We start from the raw sequence: 17703 nt of genomic DNA, 5'->3' as shown, positions 1-17703 counted from the left end.
CAAAAAAGAAGGAAGGAAGGGCAGGGCCTTTAAGCCCCTCCGAGGCTGCACCGCACTCTCCAAGTACTAGCTGCTCTCGAGCGCCACCAGTGGCAGAGTTGTTCCCGGACAAACAAGCCGGCTCCACGGTGGGGCGTCTGGGAGGGGGATTGCGGTTTGGTTGCCCGCCAGTTCATCTAAACAGGTGCCAGGAGGAAATCTATGGAACTTTCCAGCTCAGCCACTCCCCGAGACTTTCCTATCTCAAGCACGTGGGTAAAAAAATTGAAAGGGCCCACTGAATCCAGTGGATAGACAGGACCAGTTTTTTCTTTTTGATTTTTTTTCGTAGGTGTAGATGGACAGCAGGCCTTTGTTTATTTTTGTTCGAACCAGCGCCTCACATCTTCCAGGCAAGCGCTCTGAGCACCACAGAGCCACAGCCCAGGACAGGGCCGGTTCTGGAAAGCCAGGATCAAGTACTGTTTAAAACTCATTATCCTTCAGGCTGAATCAGTTCAAACCCGGTGAGGAAGTCCCTGCCGGGACGGGTTGTGGCCGGAAGGTGCCGTTTAAGCTCCACCCAGCCAGGTAGCTGATCCTTTCCGCCGCCGATCGGGGCTCGGAAGGTAGGAACTGCGCCTCTGTCCTCAGGAAGCAGGGGCGGGCCGTACGATCTGTCCAATCAGGAGAGCCGTTGGGCGGGGTCGCCGCCCACCTTATTTTCCGCGGTGCTTCCCGGAGCAGCCTTGGTGGCCACAGCGCGTGAAGGGCTGAAAGCGATCTCAGGTGGCTCCGCCTTTATCGCTCTGTGACCGCCACCAGCTGCGGTGCTTTTTAGGAGGGACTCGGGGAGACCCCAGAAGCCGGGAAATGGTGTATCTGGCTGCGGAGGGGGTGACATCAGCAGGCGGGGCAGGAAGGACTGCGGGAACCAACGCGGCCGTGGTTTCCCTGCCGCCCGCATGGAGGGGCTGCGGGCAGCCGGGACCCCGGTGTCCTGCCCTGACCGCACGTGGCTACTTGAGCCCCGAGCTCTCTTTAGGCAGGTCCGCCCCACAGCCCCGCTACTCCCCGGACTGACCGCGGGAGGGTCGCAGAGAGAACGCGACTCGCGTGTGAAATGTGTGCGCGGGAGGAACCGTGGATGTCCACCCTCTTCCCTGGAGTCTTGGTACGCAGGGCGCCCGTCCACGGCCTTGTATGCGCAGCACCGTTCTTCCTTGGTGTGAGTGCGCTGTTGCTTTCATCTAAATAGCCCCAGCGGGGTTAAGATTTTATATTCTCCACCAAGATTCCCCTTGCTCTGATTCGTATTGGTCGTCATCTGATTGGATGCTGATATTGAGGGGGAAAAGACGGAGACATTCTTACTCTCTGGATTCCCAGATTTGTGAAAGGAGAAAACCTCTCCCCAAAGAAAAGGAGATGGCGCCAGAACTCAAAAACTCAGCACACTTCCAGCGCATGGCACAATCCTGTGTTGTGAGTGAGCAGTACTGGGGTGGAGGGTGGGAGTGGAGAGGGATGTCCTGTGTGGCAAAAAGATGAGTCTTAATGTTTCACCTATGTCCGGTTACAGGCCAGCATTGCTCCTTCTTCAAAAAGAGTTGTTTATTTGAGCCTCTCTACCACAAGCCTCAGTTTTTCATTCAATGTAAAACATTTTATCATTCGAGCTTGAAATATAAGGTATATCCAAAGAGGCAAGTATGCAGGTGGATTTTATTAAAAACCAGTACGTAGTCTTAGTGGTGCACACCTGTAATATACCAGCTACTCGAAAGACTGAGCATTCCAAGTTCCAAGCCAGCCTGGGCAATTTAGCAAGTCCCTGTTTGAAAATTAAAAAATAAAAAGGGATGGGAGTATGGCTCAGTGGTAGAGGTCACCTGGGTTCAATTCCCCAGTACTGAAAAATGGGAGAAAAAAGAAAAAAAACTATGTAGTCTTGTGCTCTGTTAAAATTTTTCATTTTCCTTTTTTTCCCCCAGAATGTGGTTATTATGCCTCTCAGTTCTTTTTTCATCCTTTCAATTGGAAATTCAGTACTTAGGCTTGAGAAAGACACTGGAGAAAAGAAAATTAGGAAACAACAGGCTCCCATTATGAATGAGGGAAATTAACAGATTTCTACAAGAAAGTATGGTAGATAAATTGGTGAAATAGAGGCAGGAGGCTTGTAAATTCAGGGCTAGCCTCAGTCGTTTAGCTTAGGCCCTAAACAAATTAGTGAGACCCACCTCTCAAAATAAAATAGTTCATCAGTGTCAGTACCTCTCCTTTCCTAGGTGGAGAATTGTCCCTGTAAATAACTTTGATCTCTTTCCTTCTACCTGTACTTACCAGCTTAATGTTAAACTCTATGGGTTGGAGCATGGTAATACCAAGAAATGTTTCAGTACATTTCTTGCTAAATGATTCAATGCCATAGAACAAATAATTAAATGTCATATCTATTGTCTGAAAAGGATAGATACTTGTGCTTTTCCTTTGGAGCAAAGAAATACCAGTGCTTTAACCATTTCCTTCCCTGCTGTTAACATAAATACTGAGTTTGAGTTATTGTTATAGTTAAAGCTTTGTCCCAGGGTTTCATAAACTGACTTCCAGACCACTCACGTATAATCGAATCAAGCCTTTATTGAAGCACACCGGTGGCGGCTGACCAGAACACAAAGCTGTTCCCCTGATCAGCCCTGAACAATTGCAAGGGCACTCCTTATAAGCCTGAAAACCGCAAAAGGGATATTCAGGGGGTCTAGCCAATGCAAGCAAGCCAGGTTACAGAAGCAGGACAGTGCAGTCAAGCAGAGGGAAGCCTAACCAATCACAGTTAGCCCAGTCACCCCAGTTACAGAAACAGAGCCCCGTTACCCTAGTTACAGAAACAATACCCCATTAGGTAGTTCCGTGTTCTTAAAGGTTTCTATAGCAAAAGGAAAAGAACATTTTGCCCCAGTTATGACTCTTCTACTTGGCGTGGTTGTTTTACAGGATGAAGTCATAAAACAAAATGGAGTCACATTTGTTCCTACTATCACATTATCTTGATGGATTTTTCAAACTGGATATTTTCTCATAAAGTAAGTGAATTGTAGCTGGGTGCATTGGCACAGATCTAATCTCCTGACCTGGAAGGCTGAGACGGGAGGATTGCAAGTTTGAAGCCAGCCTCAGTAACTTAGCAAGATCCTTTCTTAGAATGAAAAATAAAAAGGGTTGGGGATGTGGCTCAGTGGTAAAGCACACTTGGGTGTCTCCCTCCCTCCCCCTCCAAAAAATTGTCATTTTGACTGGGGAGCAGAGGTCTCCCCTAGTGATTCCAAACTGAGGCAAGTAATGAAATTATGAAGGGAGGTCTGGAGAACCATTAGCTTCTTCCTGGGAGCCTACCCGTAAGTATGTCCCAGCCTACCCACAAGTATGTCCCACACCTAGTACAGAAGGATACTTGGTATTGAGACACTGGAAAGCCTGGATCCACCTGCACCTGTGGACAGCATTGGACTGGAAGGGGAGATATGCTTACTCTCTGAGGCTGTGGTTCTTATTCCTGGGCTTTTCTACATGTTGTACAAAATGAAATGTTGCCAGGTGTGATTGTTCACGCCTATTATCCCAGCTGTTTTCAGAGACTGAGGCAGGAGGCTTGTAAATTCAGGGCCAGCCTCAGTCATTTAGCTTAGGCCCTAAACAAATTAGTGAGACCCTGTCTCAAAATAAAATGGTTGGGGTTGTAGCCTAGTGGTAAATTGCCCCTGGTTAAATCCCCAGTACCAAAAATAAAAAAGTGAAATTGAAATGTTGATTGAGGATATGGCTTTATTTGAAAGGAGTACTGTAGTAGGGGGAAAGCCTCAGCTGTAAGGTCTGCAGATATCCCAGTAGAAAGCAGAAAGGGCTTCCCTCACCCCCACCCTCAGGAGGTAGATACCAGAAGAGAGCAGAAAGAATGGGAGAGCAAGGGATGCTGGAGGGTGGAACATAAGATCCTGAACCAGAGAAAGTTTCCCCTGAAGACAGTCCATTATATAAAGGGAGGGTTGTGTGCTGGCTCAGGCTGAGATTGGGTCAGAGATCACAGGTCTAGAGGAAGGAGAGAATTTAAGTTTGATGAACAAGTATATATTATTTATACTGATAAGTTCAGCTTAGTCATATGAGGCAAAAATCAAGAATTTGAAAATACATGTCTGGTTTAAAAGGTGGGGGGCAGTATCATCTAAGTGTAATGAGAAGGGTGTTTTTTGCACTAGGCTGCTTCTCCAGAACACCAGGCAATGGGACTTGATTTCTTTTATTATTGCTGGATGGCTGGGCTTGGGTGACATTAAACTCTTAGCAGCCTGATTTTGCATCCACAGAGTTGGGTTAGTCAGCATAATTTGTGCCCATTGAGAAAGTCTATGAATTTCTGACCCAGACACCTCTGGGTTCTGCTGGAGGAGCATTTGTGAATTTGAGAATTTCTTTGGGGTCTGTGATATAATTAAAAAAATATATTTGATCTCTGTCTCCAGTTTCTGGCGCATATGTCCTAAACCCCTTGGAATTTCCTGAGTGATAGGATGTCTTTGGTTGTGCATAAGGAGCTAGACAGCTTTGGACTGGCATCTACAGTGGGGGTGGTGTGGTGAGATTGCGCACTGAACTAGTATGGTCTCTGTTAACTCTGGTGTCAGAGTAGAATTGGGGCACACTCAGTGGTGTTTGATAAGTACCATGCATTTTGTACCTGAAGTGATGTCACAAGTCAGAGCTTTAAACTGGGTGAGTGGTCCTTGGTGAGAATTGGGACAATGGAGGACTGTGAGGATTGGACAGTAGGGTGTATGGAGTCCCTAGAATTCATTTACGGGCTGCTCAGGCTTTCCTCACTCACAGCCTAAATGTGAGCCACCCTGGGCCCAAGCTTAGGGGTGTGGATTCTCTTGTGAATTCTGGCTAAAGTGCTCATCTTCTCTGAGCTGCTCCCTTTTGTTTCCTTTGAACAGCTCAGGCTTAGTTAAGCAGTGAAGAATTGTATGTATTTCAAGATGCAGATGTAAGATTTTTATTTTCTTGGTTTGAACCTGAGTGGATAGAATGATAAGGTCTGGAGAAGCAAAGAGAATTCTTGAAATAAACTGTTTCATACTAAGTTTAAGAATATAAGCACCCACAGCGTCACTATCCAGGTAGAATGGTGGTTAATTTTGGAGTGTCTCCCTACTCTCACCTACCTCCGTACCCAGAGATGACAATAATTCCCACTTCTTGAAGTTCTTTATGGCTTTACCCTGTATTTATCATGAGGTAGTTTTGCTGGGTTTTACCTCTTTGGGATTTTGAAGGTGTTAATAGTACACTTAAGATCCCATTCCTTTGTACTGAAAAGCTCTTGGTTCTTTGCCTGTCACACACATGCTGCTCCTAATGCAGAACCTAGATTCACTTATTTTGGGATTTGGATGGTTTGGGGTTTTGTTGTTGTTGATGGGGGGTACCAGGGATTGAACTCAGGGGCTCTGAGTTAGTTCAACCACTGAGCCACATCCCCAGCCCTATTTTGTATTTTATTTAGAGGCAGGGCTCACTGAGTTCCTTAGTGCCTTGCCAGTTGCTGAGGCTTTGAATTCTTGATTCTCCTGTCTCAGCTTCCCAAGCTGCTGGGATTACAGGCCTGCACCACCATGCCCAGCAGGGGTTTTATTTTTGATGTTGATAATATCATTCTCAGTTTTTGTTCCCAACTGCTAGAACACCGCTGATTTTTTTTTTACACAATTGGGGAAAATGTTGCTTTTTACATTGTGACTAATTTAATCTAAGATGTCAGTAGTTGTTTATGGATGAATGCACTGACCTTTCAAGCATATGTATGTATGCTTGTGACTTACACTCGGAATGATCTAATTTATTTATTTATATCCTTTATATCTGTATGATTATATATTGCTTTTTACTGATCAGTATTGCTGTTTAAACCTTTGATTTCTATTTTTTTGGTATTGGGAATTGAACCCAGAGGACCTTAAACACCAAGCCACATCCCCACCCTTTTTTTATATTTTATTCAGAGGCAGTTGTTTAGGGCCTTGCTGAGTTGCTTAGGCTGGCTTTGAACTCGTGATTCTCCTGCCTCAGCCTTCCCAGCCACTGGGATTACAGGTGTGCACCACTGTACTTGGCAAGCCTTTTTTTTTTTTTTTTTTTTGGCTCCCAGGGATTGAACTCAGGGGCACTTAGCCACTGAGCCACATCCCCAGCTCTATTTTGTATTTTATCTAGAGACAGGGTCTCACTGAGTTGCTTAGTGCCTACTGGGTGGGGCCCCAGAGAGCCTCTTACTTTTTCATGAGGTTTATTGTTTTTGCTTTTTTCTTGTTTTGGGTATTATGTGAATGATGTTGTGGTTTTAAATTTCATATCCAATTGTTTATTGTTGATATATTACAAAATTATATACTTTTGTCCCCTCTGTTTATATTCTCTCTCCTGGTATGAGTATTAGCAGATTGTTTCTTTCCAGAAATTGGTTAATTTCAGACAAGTTAGTAAATTTTTTGGCATGGAATTGTAATATTCCTTTGTGGTTTCTTTAATGTTTATGGAATTAGTGTCAGTGATCCCCTCATTATATCATTGTGGTGGTTATTTGTGTGTTTTCTCCTTTTTCAGTTAGTTTGGCTGGGGTTTGTGAATTTCATTGATTATTTCCCCCCCCCACCACCACCACCAAAGAAACAGGTTTTGGAGCTCAGCGTGGTTGTGGCACATGCCTGTAAACCCAGCAGCTTGGGAAGCCGAGGCAGGAGGATTGCAAGTTCCAAACCAGCCTTGGCAATTTAGTGAGGCCCTATCTATAAATAAAATACAAAAAGGGACTGGGTATATGGCTCTGTGGTTAAGTGCCCTAGGATCAATTCCTGGTACCAAACAAGAAAAAGAAAAGAAATAGGTTTTGGTTTTGTTGATTTCTTTTTTCTTTTTTTTTTTTTTTAATATTTTTTAGTTGACACAATACCTTTATTTTTATGTGGTACTGAGGATCGAACCCAGCGCCTTGCATGTGCTGGGCAAGCACTCTATCGCTGAGCCACAACCCCAGCCCTATTTTTGTATTTTATTTAGAGACAGCGTCTTGCTGAGTTGCTTAGTACAAATAAAGGTTATTGTGTCCACCTAAACTAAAACAAATATTAAAAAAATAGATCAAATAAAGATATTGTGTTCATCTGCAACTAAAAACATTTTTTTAAAAAGAAATCTATGTTTCAGTCTGTAGTAATTTGAAGTTTCTCCAACTATATTTCTGCTGTTGATTTCCACTTCAGTTCCAATATGCTCTGAGAGCATACTTTATATGATTTCTGTTCCCTTAGATTTGTTGTGGTGTGTTTTATAGCTCAGAACATGGTCTATATTGGTGAGTATTCCATGTAATCTTGAGAATAGTGTATACTCTGTAGTTGTTAGGTGGAGTATTCTGAAATATCAAATGGCTTCAGTTAATGGATGATACTTAATTATTATTATTATTATTTTTAGTTTTCGTTGGACCTTTATTAATTAATTAACTTATATGCAGTGCTGAGAATGGAACCTGGTTCCTTACACATGCCAGACAAGCACTCTACCACTGAGCTACAAACCCAGCCTTAATGAGTTTAATTCTGTTATAACTATTTTTGCTTTATCTGTCAATTACTAATATGTCTGTAGAAGTCTTCAAATATAATTATAGATCTATATTTTCTTTGTTTTAAGTTTGGGTTCACATAACGTGACTCTTAGGAGCATACATATTAAGGATTATTATGTCTTTTGGGAGAACCTACTGCTTTATCATTATTTGATCCCTGTATTCCTTATAATTTTCCTTGAACAGTTACTGCCTGATTAGTCTGAATTAATATAAGCACTCCAGCTGTTTATTTAAATATTTATTTAAATATTTAAATATTTATTTAAAATTTAATTTTTTTTTAGTTGTCAATGGACCTTTATTTATTTATATGTGTTGCTGAGAATTGAACCTAGTGCCTCACACATGCTAGGTAAGCACTCTACCACTGAGCCACAACTCTAGCCCCAGCTGTTTTTTCAGTTAATGCTAGAAACCTATCTCTCTGCATAACATATTTAATGTCTTTGTCTTTATTTTTATTTTATTTTAAAAATATCCATATACTTTTCATTGATACATAAAATTGAATTCTTATAATTTAAAACATCATGCTTTGAAATATGTATCCATTGTGGAGTGCCTAAGTTGAGCTAACATATCTACCATTTTTTGGTGTATGGAAAGGATGCTTAAAATGCAATCCTTTGATTTCCAGAGTACATTATTATCTAGATTGTGTTCAAATTCAAACAATAGGAAATACCAATGGAGTGGGTCCAGTGATCTTCATTCATCATAATGACTTGCTGTGGACATTGACACTTGGCACTATCTTATTGGCTAAATTTTGTACTTATGGTTATGAAATGGGACCTACTTGACTGTTAATTTATTGACTACTCCTTCATTGTCAAGGACATGGATCTTTTTCCATGTATGGTATTTTTATGTACCATTAAATACATTATGATCATTTTCCCGGGTTGGTTGGTTGGTTTTTATGCCGGGGATTGAACCCAGGGGCGCTTAACCACTGAGCCACATCCCAGCTCTTTTTAAATATTTTATTTAGAGACAGGGCCTTACCAAGTTACTGAGGCTGGCTTTGAATTTGGGATCCTCCTGCTTCAGCCTCCCAAGCTGCTGGGATTACAGGCACCCCCCTGCCTGGCTTCCCAGTCTTTAAATCATGTGTTCGTTTGTTTTAACTTGGCAGAGTAATCCTTTCATTTTGCATGTGTTCAGGTTATTTTACTTCTGCTTTCTTCTTTATCTCCCTGTATTTAAAGTATTGAAGAGTCTCTTCTTTCATCCAGAAAAATTTAACAAATTTTTATTGAGGACTAGAATTGAGCCCAGGGCCTTGGGCACGCTAGGCCAAGCTCTTGCATTGAGCAACATTCCCAGCCCCTCTTGCCCCTCTCCCACTTTGTTATGTTGAGATAGGATCTCACTATGTTGCCCACAGTGACCTCAAACTGGGATCCTCCTGTCTGAGCCTCCTGAGCAGCTGGAATTACAGGCCTGTGCCCTACATCTGCCTTCAAAAGATTTTTGACATCTTAAAGTCTTTGAGTTTTACCTTTCCCATTTGAATGTATAATGAATTGATTATTGTACATGGAATGGATTGGGAGGTAATGCAGTTTCCAGTTAGATACCAATTTACCCCTTCCCATGAATTAAAGTGCTTTTGATTTCTGACACTTTTCTATTTCATACCTGTGCTATTATTAATCTACTGTTCATACATGTGAACATTATTTTCCTATACTTAGTTTACTGGTTTATCTCTATCCATTATTAGCATGATGTTCTAAATATTATAGTTTCAAAACCCTTTATGTATTTTAGGCAAGCTCTTTCCCATTTGGAAGATTTTCAGTTCTGTTAGAATTTGTTATTCCTACTAGATTTGGTAAAATAGTTTTGGTTAACTCCTAAAAGGTCTATTTTGGAGGAACTTAGGGGATTTTATAGACATATGTGAGAGGAGACATTGAGTTCTTAAAAACCTTTGCCTCTTTCACCTTATTTCATTTTCCTTTGACATCCCCCAATAAAACATAAGGCTATTTGATAAGTGTTTTTAATTTTTAATTAACTCATAATAATTATGTATATTATGGAGCACCATCTGATATTTCAGTACTTGTGTTCAGTGTGTGATGAGCAGATCAGGGTAATTGTCACATCTATCACCTCAAATGGTTACCATTTCTTCATGCTGGGAACATGCAAACTCCTCCTACCTATTTTGAAGTATACAGTAAATTGTTCCTACTGATAGTTACCCAGTTCTGCTACTGAGTATTTATCCTTCATGAGTTTTATCAAATATTTAATTAAATTAGATGTAAAGGATACTAGGTTCATGCTTCCAGACGTCCCTTAATGTAACCATAGAGGATGTGCTGCATTCTCCAGGTGAAAAGTTGTCAACTACTAAAAGTTGTCAACCACTGTCCATTAGGGAAGCTCATTAGAGATCTAGCATTCATTCCAGGCATGGTGGTATACACCCATACTCCCAGCTACTGGGGAGGATGATTGAGGAGGATCTCAAGTTCGAGGTCAGCCTGGGCAAGTTAAGATAAAACTTTCTTGAAAGGGCTGGGGATATACCTCAGTAGTAATGTACTTACCTAACATGGGCGAGGTCCTGGGTTCAGTCTCCAGTGCTGCAAAAAGAAAGAGAGAGGGATTCATTACCCAAACAAGATTTTCAGGACTGATCAGGTAGGCCCTTTCTATTAAACAGGTAAGAAAAGTGCAAACTTTTAGAGGGGAAACAGGAGTAAAGCAACTTCCCATACCATTTGCATAAACCAGTTAGGCAAATCAAGCTTTTCCTGTTGGTTAGATAGATGAAGTCCATCCCAATTCCAGTTCCCAGCTACCAGTAAAGGAGGCAGAATGAGTGACAAAGTATTTCCAAGGATGAAGTCTCAAGACCACTGATATTAAGTCTGTTGCCTACACTACGTAGATAGATGCTATAGGTCCATAGTACAAGGAGATATTAGGGATGCCCCAGCAGTATATTTGAACTCCCCAATGTGACAAATGTTCTCGTTCTGCTATTTCTGTATAGAAGCATTCAAATCTAGCATCAGAAAAGCTGTGTGAGAGAACATGGGTATGGGCAGAGAAAGAATGTAACAACCAAGTCATGCAATAAACGTTTGTAGTTTGCAGCCTTATGTGACCTTGTCATGAATTGAGTACAGGATCCCAGGAGCTGTCAGTCTCACCCTTCCTCCTGAAAACATATTTGGGATTCTTTTAGGGGTCAGTGACCTCTGAGAATGTGGCTGTGAACTTTACCCGGGAAGAGTGGTCATTGCTAACTCATTCCCAGAAGAAGCTCTACAGAGCTGTGATGCAGGAAACCTTCAGGAACCTGGCCTCTGTAGGTAAGGGTGAAATCATTCATTCACCTAGTCAGTTAGGGAACAAGTATTCATCAATGCTGTTTAAAGATTTTTCATATGAAAAGGGAATGCTTTGGTGAAAAATTCAACATGATCTCAATATAATGTGAACCTACGTTCTTAGAAATTTTCTGTGATAATAATTCATAATGATTTTTCTGGGTCTACATTTTAGGACAAAAATGGGGGTATCAGAACATTGAAGATGAGTACAAAAATCCGTGGAGAAATCAATTTTTAAGCTAATATATATATATTAATGATTTGAACTCACAAGAGAAAGCAGCATTCCTCAAGAAATTTGGAGTTGGAAACATTAACATTAAAACATTGCAATCAAAACAAATAAGCCCAGTTTCAAAATTATTTTCTCTCAGAATATTTTCTCCAGAACTAAATACAGGTTGAGCATCCTTACTCCAAAAATTCAAAATTTAGATGCTGCAATATCCTAAACTACTTGAGCACCAGCATGATGCTACAAGTGACATTTTCTCATGATTTAATGTACAGAAACCTTATTTCATGCACAACATTATTTAAAATGTTGTATGGAATTACTTTCAGGCTTTGAGCATATGGTATATTATAAAACCTAAATGAATTTGACCTTTTCTCTTGGGTTCCATCTCCAAAATATTTCATATGTATATTCAAATATTTCAAAATCTGAAATTCAGTGCACTTCTGGGCCCATGCATTTCAGATGAGGAATACCTAACCTGTACTTAAATGTGACTTAGATGGTCAGTGTTTGCAAAATAGTTAAGTTGGAAATAGTATCAAGAAACCCCAGTGAGGGCTGGGATATAGCTCAGCAGTAAAGCACTTGTCTCACATGTGCAAAGTCATGCATTGGATCCCAGTTCCAAAAATACAATTTAAGGGGCTGGGGATGTGGCTCAAGCGGTAGCGCGCTCGCCTGGCATGAGTGCGGCCCGGGTTCGATCCTCAGCACCATATACAAACAAAGATGTTGTGTCCACCGAAAACTAAAAAATAAATATTAAAAAAGAAAAAAAAAATACAATTTAAAAAGAAAAGAAAAAAAATCCTCCCCAAAACCCCAATCAAGAAACCCAGTGAATATCACTGCTTTGACAATATCTGTTGTTGAACCATCTTGCCAAGCAGTCAGTCCATTCAAGTTCCCTTGGTTTATATAGGTATAAAGCCTACACACTTCTTGATGGTGTTAACATGAAAGCTAATATATATTAATAAATGTAAAATCACTAATAAGCAAATCCTTTATATTGTGCTGCTTTTTTGTTACAGAAGTCAAGTGGTAGAGAGACTCAATGAATATAAAAAAAAGTAGACAGTGTGAAAAAATGTTCAGCCAGACTCCAGATCATATTCTGAACAAGAAAACACTTCTTGGAGTAAAGACTCATGAAAGCTGTGTGTGTGAAGTGGCCTTTGGTCATTCATCCCTTAAGAGGCACATCACATCTGACTCTACATGCAGACGACTTAAGTATCAGGAGTCTAGAGAGAAACCCTATGAATGTAAAAAAATGTGATAAAATCTTTAAGTGGCCCAGTTACCTTCGAGATCATGAAAGGTCTCATACTGGAGAGAAACCTTACGAATGTAAGCAGTGTGGGAAAACCTTCAGTCTTCCTGTTTATTGTCAAAGACATGCACAAACTCACACTAGAAAGAAACGTGTGTGAGCAATGTGGGCATGCTTTCAGATGTTCCAGTGCCGCAGTCTGGCTGGGCACAATCAAGAGCCACTTGTCAAAAGAAACTAACTTTATTTTTAGAACCACACACCAAACAAAACAGCCTCTCAGGAAAAACCCTCAGAGCCTCAACTGCCACCACCGGCTTTCCACAAGCCTCTCTCTCCAACACAAGCTTCTCTCCACCTCCCACAATCCTCCTGCTCTTGAGGCCGATTGGCTGGGTCACGTGGGCGGAGCCAAAAAAGTCCCCCAATGAGCAGCTCTGTGGTCTGAAAGGGCAGGGAAACAGCCCAATGAGCATCACCTCAGAGGAGCCAATCAGCTAGATGTTGCTGGGGCTGCAGTGAGCCAATCATCAGCCGGCAGCTGGAAGTTTGCTGGGGCCCCTTCGGCTGTGGCTCTCAACATTCCAGTTTCCTTCAAATACATGAACGAATCCACACTGGAGGAAAACCTTACATATGTAAGCACTGTGGGAAAGCCTTCACTTGAGCCAGTACTCTTCGGATACATGAAAGAAATCACAGTGGAGAGAAACCTCATGTACATAAGCAATGTGGGAAAGCCTTCAGAGAGTACAGTAAAATGCAAAGACGTGAAGAGATGCACTCTGGAGGGAAAAACTATGTAAGCACTGTGGGAAAGCCTGCAAGGGCTCCAATAATTTAGAAAAACATGAAAAGATTCACATTGGAGAGAAACCCTATTTGTAGCATGTGGGAAGGCTTCATTACCATACAACCATTGTAGCACACATGAGCATGCAGAGTGGAGAGGACTCAACGCCACAGCTCTCATCATCTTGGTTCAGTTCACTGATATAGAAGAACATAATGTAGAGAAACACTGCTTCAATAGAAGATGTGTGGAAGTTTTCAGTTGGCCTACATGTAAGGATGCGCACTGGATCAAAGCCCTGTGAATGTGAAAAATATGAGAAAGTTGTCAGTTGTGACAAATAGTTTGAATATCCTATGAAAATTCCTCACGCTGTGAAATCCTATGAATGTTAAGAAATCCTATGAATGTCAAGTCACGTGAAGAGCCTAATACAAAGTAATTTGTGTAAAATGCTGTAGAAAATATCCTACTTGAAGCAAACTTTCTAAAAGTTGTGAGTATTGTGTTCATCAGTGGCTCATCTTTTTTTTTTTTTTTTGGTACCAGAGGTTGAACTTGGGGGCACTCGACCACTGAACCACCTCCACAGCCCAGTTTTGTATTTTATTAGAGAAATTAGAGACAGGGTCTCTCGGAATTGCTTAGTGCCTTGCTGTTGCTGAAGCTGGCTTTGAACTCACAATCCTCCTACTTCAGCCTCCCGAGCCGCTGGGATTACAAGCATGCATCACTGCACCCAGCTAGATTCTCATATTCTTTAGCTCTAAATACTTGAGGGTTCCCATCCTGAATCCCTCTCTAATGCACTTTCCTAACTCTACCCACTAGACTCCATTACTCATGACACCATCTATTCCTCTCTAAAGTTCTATTATGTGACTTGCTTATTAATACCTTTTTGTGTCCCTGGCTCACCAGCTCCCCCTCTAGAATGTCCACTCCCTGGCACCTGGACACTTCTTTTGTTCTCGGCCCCATCCCCATGCCTTGGCACATACCTCCTGAATGGCTACTGGAGATTCCCAGGATGAGCCCATGGTGGGCTTCTTGGGAAGAGACCTGCAGAAGCCTCAGGCCCCAAGGAGATACCCTTTTAGTCATAGAGATAGTCACACAGCCAACTCTGGGCAGGGTGGAGTACCAGAATGTTGAATTTGGGTATTTTCCTGAATTGATCATGCAGTATGACATTCTTCCCAGTCAGCATTGTGATCAGGAAATGGTGAAGAACTGATGAGTCTGTGCTGTACGATATTCAGTAAATTACATGACATTTTCAACACTTCTGTAGAAATCAGACCTTGTTCAATCATTTTCCCCAGGTGAGGCTAATGGAAGTGCTCTGAGCATGTTCAAGGTATGTAGAGCTAAGCTGTGCTGTCCAGTAGATGAGGTGTATTAAATGCATTTTTAACATGATGATGGGTTTATGAGGGTGTGACCTGGTCCTAAGGGAAGGAACTTCTGTCGGCTTGTTAGTCAGAGTCTTTAATGACGTGGTGATCAGCACAGTGCCAATCTCAAGAGATTGTTTCCTGAGTTGCACGCCAGAGTGTTTATGAGTAGCTCCCAGAATAGACTGAACGGTCAGTAAATAGTGGTGTCCTTGATCTTGGAGTGCATGGCTGTTTAATTGGTTTTCCTGTGTTTGTAAGTGAAAAATCTTAGAACTATAACTTCTTGGAAATAAAAGTCAGAGCTCAGATTCAAACTTAAAATGGACGTGTAGTCTTATGCTGTGGTCTCAGTGTTTTCCTCAAAGTCCTATGCGGGAAACTTAGTCCCCAATGCAACAGTATTGTGAGGCAGGGCCTTTGGAGAGGAGTTTGGATGATGGGGGATGTGTCCTCATGAATGGATTGATGCCGCTCTAACAGGTTCATGGAAGTGAGTTGTTTCATCTTGCCCCTTTGCCATCTGCCACATGAGAATGCAGCAGGAAGGACATGTCCAGGTGCTGGTGTCATGATATCAGACTTCCCAGCCCCTGAAAGTGTGAGAAAATAAATTTCTGGTTCTTTAGGAATTCCCCAGTCTCGCATGAAGCTGACCAAAACAAAAATTGAATGGAAGAAAGAAATGAATTTTGCTGGAACAAATAACCTAAAATGTGGATGTGGCTGTGGAATTGGGTAGTGGATAGATGCTGGGACAGGTTATGTGTGTTTGTGTGGGGAGGGTGCTGGGGAACCAACCCCACAGCCTCACACATGCTAGGTAGACACTTTGCCACTGAGCCAAATTCCCAGTGCAAGGCCAGGCAGTTTTGAGTCGTTATCTTTGCTTTTCTTTCTTTTTCCTTTTTTTTTAACCAGACAAAGGTCCTGCCAAGTTCCGGAGGCTGCTCTCAAATTTGTGAGAACTTGAGATCCTTCTGCCTCAGAGTTAATGTACATATATTTATAATGTGTCCAAATGGAATAATGTTAGAGAATTTTTTCTGGTTTTTGATGTATTCGGTCAGTATTGTTTACCAGATAACGTATATTGTGTGTCTTTACCTAGTTCCTGCCAGAGTAACATGTGAATGTGAAGAATGAAATCCACAGAGAACAGGGTGAGAGCAAGAAACAAGATTTATTTGAATAATAGAAGCAGAGGTCCTGAAGAGGAAGGGGTCCCAAGAGAGGGATGCCAAGGGTCTCTGTTGTCTCGGGTGTTTCATGGGTTTGATCTGTCCCTATATTTGATTGGTAGGGAATAGGATTCAGAAAGGGGCCAATCAGCTCAGTATTTCAGCAAATCTAGGAAAAGTAATTTTTAAGCCTTTATTAACATAAGGGTGGGGGTGAGGGTTTGTTGGCAAAAGAGGAAGGATTTTAGAGAAGATTAAGTGGTTAGCCATTGCTAGGGGTAGGGTTAGGCATAACTAAGGAGCTGTGTGGCTGAAGCTGTTAGGGGCAGCGACAGAACATTCCCAGGCCCGATGTCTCCTTCTAGGCTGGAATGGCCTCATTCCCTCTTTCCAGTCTCTGAGGCCTTTACCCTGTTGGCTTATGGATGGTCTTTCCTGCCTTCTACCCAGTAACAGTTCCCTCACTGAAAGAAATGCTTCTGGGAACATCGACTCCAATGCTGCCTTACAAACAGGTGTGAGAAGGCATCATAGAGACCCAGAAGCACATTTCCTGGTATATAGTGCACATGTGCATTTCCACCACTCTACCCTCCCACTGGCAGTGTGCAAGGATTCCTTATTCCTCCTATCCCAACCCTTGTCTGGAGCTTCCTCGAATGAATGCAACTTTAAGTCCCGATGCCCTGAGGCACTGAACAATTATTGTGTTCAGGCGGGCAAGGCTGCAAGGTCATGCCAGCTCAGATAACAAGGCATGGCTCCAGGAGTAGGTGTCACCCACTGGGGTTGAGTTACACACACCTGTTCCTTTGTAATCCTACCCCTTTGTCCTTTTGGGGGGTACAGTATTCCATGGAACATCCTCCCCCCAATAAAACCCGGGTTCGAGGCATGTTCTCTCTTTCTTGCCTGCCTTGCCTCCTTTGGGGGAGCTGGGTCAGAGGAGCTGTCATAGAACCCGAAGGAAAAGGTATTTCCCTGTCTCTGTGCCAGCCCTGTTCACCTGGAGTGACCCTGACTGGTTTAGTCGTGTGTCGTGGCAAACCATCACTGGGTGTTCTCTAATTTGGAGAAATTCATTGATAAACAGTGAAATGCAATGGCTATTTTTAATTTCCTTCCTTCATTGTTTCCTGCCTCCCTCCCTCCTTTTCTTCCTTTTGTCTATCCTTCCTTTTGCTCAGGTAACCCTTCTGTCAATTATCTGCTCATATTCTGTGCTCATTTTTTGTATTGAGGTTCCTATGTCTTGATATAACTGGTTTCTTGTGTAAGATCAGGCGAGGCGGGCAGCAACCAAAGGAGGCAGATTTTAAAAGGCTGCCAAAGGAGGCTTCATTGAGATATCACTCCCTGGTGGAACTTGATCAGACCGACAGAGTGAAGGGTCTGAGGAGAAACTGCCTGGGAGCTCAACCTGGACTGGGGTTTTAAGGGGCTTAGGCAGGAAGGGAAGGGCTTGGGACAGGAAAGGTATTTTTAGAGTCCCTTGTCCCACTGTAGTTGGTCCCGGGAGCTGGCTGAACTCCACGATTGGCCAGGGGGTCCTGATGATTGACAGGCGTTAGTCAGGAGATCCTGCTGATTGATAGGCGTTTCTGTTGGTGCCTGATAGATGTTTCTTTCCCGAGGGCTGCTTTGTCCTAAGTCACCGCCACCGACCTGACATCTTGATTTTCAGTATTTTTCCCTTGTCACTTTTGGACAATGCAGACACCTTTTCCCAACTTTCCATCTGCCTGTTAATTTATCCAGGATAGTCTTTGTTGATCACAAATCCTAAA

The 17703-nt window shown here is 42.3% G+C and overlaps 1 long non-coding RNA gene across 1 annotated transcript; it reads left to right on the top strand.

The window, feature by feature from the left end:
* The first annotated feature begins 1235 nt into the window (after window positions 1-1235).
* LOC139701789 (uncharacterized) lies at window positions 1236-13821 on the top strand. Its single transcript, XR_011704342.1, has 4 exons — window positions 1236-1464; window positions 2977-3065; window positions 10783-11007; window positions 12304-13821. It is a non-coding gene; the product is annotated as an uncharacterized lncRNA (long non-coding RNA).
* The last annotated feature ends 3882 nt before the right edge of the window (window positions 13822-17703 follow it).

This window comes from Marmota flaviventris, chromosome 1 (assembly GCF_047511675.1).
Source record: "Marmota flaviventris isolate mMarFla1 chromosome 1, mMarFla1.hap1, whole genome shotgun sequence".
In the NCBI taxonomy this organism is placed as follows: Eukaryota; Metazoa; Chordata; class Mammalia; order Rodentia; family Sciuridae; genus Marmota; species Marmota flaviventris.
Note: the sequence above shows the minus strand (reverse complement) of the source record. Positions and strands in the feature narration are given on the sequence as shown.